Source organism: Prionailurus viverrinus, chromosome A1 (assembly GCF_022837055.1).
Source record: "Prionailurus viverrinus isolate Anna chromosome A1, UM_Priviv_1.0, whole genome shotgun sequence".
Taxonomy (NCBI): domain Eukaryota; kingdom Metazoa; phylum Chordata; class Mammalia; order Carnivora; family Felidae; genus Prionailurus; species Prionailurus viverrinus.
In genome coordinates, this window is record NC_062561.1 from 3,995,243 (window position 1) to 4,002,246 (window position 7,004).

At 43.7% G+C, this 7,004-nt stretch overlaps 1 long non-coding RNA gene across 1 annotated transcript; it reads left to right on the forward strand.

Annotated features, from left to right (window-relative positions):
* Positions 1–673: 673 nt before the first annotated feature.
* Positions 674–5,023, forward strand: LOC125168764 (uncharacterized). Its single transcript, XR_007153287.1, has 3 exons — positions 674–731; positions 3,917–4,034; positions 4,793–5,023. It is a non-coding gene; the product is annotated as an uncharacterized LOC125168764 (long non-coding RNA).
* Positions 5,024–7,004: the final 1,981 nt, after the last annotated feature.

The following is a 7,004-nucleotide window of genomic DNA, read 5'->3' on the forward strand; positions in this document are numbered from 1 at the left end:
TCTCTCTCTCTCTCTCTCAAAATAAATAAACATTTTAAAAAGGAAAGTCTGTAAATCATGCAGCTCTTCCCCTACTTGGAGCAAGTACGCGCAGTCAATCAGAGAAGAGGCCAGAAAACCCTAATGGATGAACGTTCGCTTTCCCAATCAGGCAACACTGTACATGCAAATGCATTAGAATATCACCAAGGAGAAAATCTCACTGAGCCGGTGAGCACGATCCCCCAGGATAAATCCTCCACGCATAAGTCCTTTGATAACCCCCGGGTCTACCTGCTTTCCTTATGCTCTCTCCTAGGGAGACAGGCAAACGTGATGTGGTACAGAGTTAAAGCCTTGAGGAAAAGAAAGGCCCCTAGTGGAGGGGATTTCACAAGAAGTGAAGCAGATCTGGCTGGGAAAGGGGGCTGACCGTAAGTATCTTCGAACATCTGGAGTTCGAAGTATATTCAGGATACACTCTAAAGCGTTAGTCTGCATGGGAAATATAAATCTGGAACTCAAACAAGATGTCAAAGCTAAGGATATAGACTTAGAAATCATTTGTTTAATCATTCAGATAATATTTGTTAAACCCCTCCTCTGTGCTAGATGGACACATTTCTAAATGACGGGAATAAACAACGAACAAAACAAAGTCAACATCTCATGCTTGCATTCTAGGGAAGGAAGCCGATTAATAAATAGACAAAGGATATATGAATGCCTCCTGTGGCGGCAGCCAAGTAGGGGTAAGTACTATTTAAAGGTGGGGGGAGGGAGTTGGGGCATGACAAGATAAGAGAGGAAAAGAGCTAAGATGGTCGTAGAACTTTCTAAATGACATGTGAGAAGAGGCCTGAATGAAACACAGGAGAAGGAAGTTATCCAGAAGGAGGTTATATGAGAAGGAAGGGGGGCAGAGCAACGCTTGTAGCCCATGCATCCATCGTCTCTGACCTGGATTTGGGGTCATCCCTTCCTCCTTGTTGCCTCCCCTCTATCTCTCTCCTCTCTAACCCATGCCCCAACTGGCCACAAAACCAAAGTTGGAACTGAGGTCTGTTCTGTTTGCTGATAGCTTCCCAGAACCTAAAAGAGGTCCTCACACAGAATAGGTGTGCAGTAAATATGAAGAAAGGAAGGAAGTATTGAGGGAGGGAAGGAAGGAAGGAAGGAAGGAAGGAAGGAAGGAAGGAAAAACAGAAGAAGGAAGAAAGGACAGAAGGAAGGAAGGAAGGAAGGAAGGAAGGAAGGAAGGAAGGAAGGAAAAACAGAAGAAGGGAGGAAGGAAGGAAAAACAGAAGAAGGAAGAAAGGACAGAAGGAAGGAAGGAAGGAAGGAAGGAAGGAAGGAAGGAAGGAAGGAAAAACAGAAGAAGGAAGGAAAAACAGAAGAAGGAAGGAAGGAAGGAAGGAAGGAAGGGAGAAAGGAAGGAAGGAAGGAAGGGAAGAAGGAATTACATAAAGGAAATGAGGGGAGAAAGAAAGGGAGGAAAAGGAATAAATAAATATCTGGAAAATACAGAAAAGTAGATAAAAGCTCAAACATTATACATAATTCTAACACCCCAATACAAACAACATTTTTATGGCCATTAATTTAAGGGCTTTTTATATGATTACAGTAATACTATGGGTACACAGTGTTTTTCCAATTTTTATCACTGTAATAATTGTATTGCTAATAATTGCCGAATTTTCCATTGAGAAGAAATATCTTAGGCTACTCAACCCTACTGATAAATACAAGGGCATTTTAATTTTTCGGAAGTGCACAGACCAATAAATATCTTTGTTCATGAACTTTCACCACTATTTAAGATGAGAAAGAAATTTGTAAAAATGATGCATTCCAGTAAATGTCTAGCTGAGCCCTAACTCATTCTGTAGGAGTATATTATAAAATTCAGAACAGCAAAAGCCAAAACCATAGTCTCTTCTTTTAGAATGAGTCCAGACACAATAAAAAAAAAAAAGGGGGGGGGGAGTCCTGGGACCATCCTTTCAGCCTATTTTAGTTGTAGAGACGAACAAATAAAATTATTTTATTGCACAAGCCAGATTCAGCAGGACAGAAGCAGAAAACAATGTTGTTCTCTCTCACGAGCCCTGTTTTAATTTGTCCTGGTACTTATTTCTTTCCCTTTCCCTGGATGACAGAGGACGGCAGGGCTTGGACCCTAGATTCCCCATCACTCCTGGATGATAAAAATTCTCCAGTTCCTTCCAGTCCCTAAGATGACTCATCTTAGTAATTGAAAACCCTCTCCAGGGTAACAACCAAACCACCAGTCCAATCCAATGTAAGAAATTCTGAAATAGTAACCGGGCTTTATTCCGTCTCACCAAGTCAACTGCAGTGTGGAAACGTAGCTCAAGGCTGAGCTAATTTCCCCTGAAACAACACTCTGTGGTTTTATGAAATGGAATGTGCCTGATAGCATGTCTTTGATCAGAGGGAAACAAGAAATTAGTCCCTTCTGGAGAATGTGCACCAGTTATGTAAAGACCGAAGAGTGACAAATCATTGTCCCTTTGTTTGATGAGTCAGCGTAAGGCTGTTTGGCTTGAAAATAAAAAGATGAGAATATTGTGGATATGTAAAGTCCTGGAAAAATGAGTAAAACCTTAAGCCAAACAGAAAAAGGAAAAAATCTCTCAGGGAGAAGAAATAGGACCTCTAAAATCATGGAGTCAAAAAAACAGCAATAAGGCATCCCAAGTAGCTTCCTATGATGGAATCCGAGGGGAGGATTCACGCAAAGGCACAGAAATGTGATCCGAGAGCACCTGCAGGGATATCATGAAATCCTCACACTATATCTGCAGTTACATGAGGGGAATGGGAGCCACTTTCGGATTTGAATCAGGTTAGGTGATCTAATTTGCATTCTAGAAAGACTGAGGATGACTTGGATGGAGGCAAACTTAAAATAGGAACAAAACCAAGAAAAAAAATGCTATCTGTGAGATGAAAACCTTCAAGAACAGTATCAATCACGTGGATAAAGTGCCCGTAGGATTTGACAACGAGGAGGCCATTGTTGGTTGACCTCTATGCTCCAGAACCTGCAAGAATTTCCTGGTGACTGTAGGATCAAGTTCAAGTTATCCTGCATGGATAAGGCCCATCACAACGGAGCCCTGGTCAACCTTCTCAAATTCCTCTGAGGCCGTCCCACTGTCTGTCTCCATGACCAGCTGATAGTAACATGTAAACGTTATGGAATACTTACTATGTGCCAAACACCTACTAAAATCCTTATGTGACTTAGCTCATTGGATCTTCCCCCCAAACCCTACAAAGTACATAAACCCTTAATTTCCAGGCAAGGAAAATGGAACCACACGCCTTACTTGTAGCTGCACAGCTGTTAGTGGGCGAGCCAACTCCATGAGCCTGAGCCCTATTACTATTAAACTATACTATTCACAGAATACAATCACTTCACGTGGCCTTGCTGCCCCCTGCCTGCACTGTCCTCACCTACTTGCAGTCCCCTTCCCATCACTTTCCATCTGATAAATCTCTAAGTCGTCCTCCAAGATTGACTACTGGTCCCAGCTTCCCCCGTCTCTTCCGGGCTCCTTCTTTCTGCATAATGTGTACGCTGCATATTCACTGTTGGTATTATAGCACATATCATGTTTTTTAGTAACTATGACTCATTTTTATTCAGTGCAGTGGGATCCCCATTGCACTCCTCTTGGTACCCCAAGGGCCTGGTACAGAATACTAGTCCATGACTGTTGCTAAGATGTTTGAGATGAATGAACGGGCTGCATATAGGGAAATAGCAACTTCACTCCTAACACCAATCAGGCTTTGTTTTGTTTTGTTTTGCGGTCTGTTCAAAATGCTTTGGGCTGCAAGTAACTGATTCCCCGACTAGCAGTAGCTAAACTGATAATGGTTTGTTTTTCTCATGGGTCAGGAAGTCTAGAGGAATGCCATTGTTCACCAATCTCAAGACTAGCATTCCAGTGATGTTTTGGGACTTTCCTTCTTCGTCATAGAATGGCTCATCCAGTTCTAATACTTCCATATTCAAGGTAGGAGGAAGGGAGAAAGGGAGAAAGGGAAGAAAACAGTTTTACCTCTTTTATCAGAAAAACAAGAATGTTCCCACAGACTTCTGCTTCTCATTGGCCATCCCTAGCTGCAAGGAAGGCGGGCAAAACCAAGCCTCTACAATAGAAGGTTCTAGAAGAAGAATAGGGATTTGCAAGTGACTGTTGGGTCAGCCTACAACACTATCTACAACATTGCTCTAATATGCATGGCAAATGTATTTTTTCTAATGTTTATTTATCTTGAGAGAGACATAGACAGAGAGCAAGCAAGGGAGGGGCAGAGAGAGAGGGAGACACAGAATCCGAAGCAGGCTCCAGGCTCTGAGCTGTCAGCACAGAGCCCCATGTGGGACTCGAGATCACAGACTGTGCAAAATCATGACCTGAGCTGCAATCGGACACCCAACTGAGTCACCCAGATGCCCCGGCAAATTTATTTCCAAAGTGTCTACAGAAATATTGGAAAACGATGTAACGGGTAAGTTTTTCATAGCCTGATTAGTGACATACCAAGGCACGTCTTTTGAAAGGATAGTAGGAGAAGTGTTTCATGCACTAATCTTTTACTGCCTTGGGATGGGGATTTGGGTAAATCCTATGATTTTTCTGTTCACTTTTCTATAATGACAGTCCCTAAAGTCATTTTAAGTTACAAAACAGAATTTCAATTCTCTCATTGGGATAAGTTCCAGGCAAAATCATTAGATAAGATTTCAACCTTCTGTCTTCACTCAAAGGTCACCTTCCTCTTTCTGTTGCCATCACCACCCCACGCTAAGTAAGACCCATTGTCAGATGCCGCCCACCTTCCAGGAGGTGACAGCTGTGGAGCCAGGAGAAGGCAGGAGGACGGGCTGTTCGTTGGCTGTGTGGATCTGAGCCCTACGGGTCTGGCAGGTGATTAAGCTCACCATTTCTCCCATGGGACTCTTGGGGAAGTCCTGTCACTGGGGACCCCAGCGGGAGTGGGGGGCGGGCAATGCCTCTCTCCACTGAGTGATCACTCACGACTGCTTCCACAACCTTCTGAGTCCACACCACCTCCCACCCCTTGCTGTTCTGGCCCTACCTCAAGCAAACCGCATTGAAGAGGCCCCGACCTGATGCTGTCCCACATAGTTCAGGTGTGTTCTATGGAAAATTCTCTCCTATCCCTTGCCCAGCAAGCTTGGGCAGTGCAGGCCAGAGACCACGATGGCCGCCTGCTGCCTCAGAGTGCTTGGTCCCCAGGCCTGAACTGGCCTTGAACCCAGTCCCAAGTTCTTCCTGTGGTTCACCAGGCTTGATGTAAAGGAGATAAACCCCTCTAATCCTGTCCACTTGGCAACATCTTTCTCCAAAGAAATCGGTAGCAAACTTCTCTTCCCTCCCTATACTCTCACTAAAGGGGATCACACAACAGGTCCTGAGGCTCTTTGTAATTGTATATGAGGGCACGTCTGTCCCCCAAACACTTTCCAAACTGAGGTAGGAAGCACTTACTTTTAGCACTTTTTTACCTTCAATACGCATCAGCCATCGGAATAATTCAAATTGCATTCACAGAGACCAACAGAAAAAAATACATGAATAGCATGTAAATCAAAAGAATATATACACAAGACATGCATCATTATATATTCATCAATTCAAAATTCAAACACCACAGTATACCAGAACCATGGCAGTTAAACAAAACACCTGCTCCTATGAGGCTCCCATTCATAATAGGGAGGCAGAAAATAAATAAATACACAGATATATAATATGCAAAGCAGAAATAAGGCCTATGATGAAACATGGTGGGCAAGGGACGGAACATGGCATGGGCTGGGATGCTGTCATCTGAGAATGGAACCGAATATGCAAAGTGAAAAAGCATAGAGAAGGAAGCCTCGGGATGAAGCTGGTGATTGAGAAAGCAACCCTTACCCAAAGGCAAAGTGTATGATCTCTTCCCCATAAAAAACAAAATTTGCTATTCTAGTTCACTGTGTTTAACTCACCTCACCTTATTCCCATAACTCTGCTTCAAATATTTTAAATTAAGAAAGTACTCATCAGGGGCGCCTGGGTGGCGCAGTCGGTTAAGCGTCCGACTTCAGCCAGGTCACGATCTCGCGGTCCGTGAGTTCGAGCCCCGCGTCGGGCTCTGGGCTGATGGCTCAGAGCCTGGAGCCTGTTTCCGATTCTGTGTCTCCCTCTCTCGCTGCCCCTCCCCCGTTCATGCTCTGTCTCTCTCTGTCCCAAAAATAAATAAACGTTGAAAAAAAAAAAAAAATTTAAGAAAGTACTCATCAGAATCCTAAGTATTTCACCCACTACAAATTTCTAAATGGAGTATCTCTTCTAAAGCCAATTAAACTATTAAAATGAGGTATTCATCCAAATGATGAATATTTTGTTTCATATTGGTTTTCTCAAGCTTGTTTATTAATTTTCAGAGAGAGAAAGACAGCATGCGTGCAAGTAGGGGACAGGGAGAGAGATTGGGAATCCCAAGCTAACAGCAGGGAGCCTGACACGGGGCTTGGCTGCATGAACCATGAAATCATGACCTGAGCCCACATCAAGAGCTCAACCAACTGAGCCACCCAGGTGCCCTTATTTAATATTGGGGTTTTTTTTTTCATGTTTATTTATCTTTGAGGGAGAGACACAGAGACAGAGACAGAGACAGAGACAGAGTGTGAGCAGGGGAGGGGCAGAGAGAGGGAGACACAGAATCTGAAGCAGGCTCCAGACTCTGAGCTGTCAGCACAGAGCCTGATGCGGGGCTCGAACTCACAACCCACTAGATCATGACCTGAGCTGAAGTCTGAAGCTTAACCAGCTGGGCCACCCAGGTGCCCCTGATATTGGTTTTATTTTTATTTTATTTTTTAAATCTTTTTTTAATGTTTATTTTTGAGAGAGAGAGAGAGACAGAGTGCAAAGTGTGGGAGGGTCAGAGAGGGGGGGAGACACAGC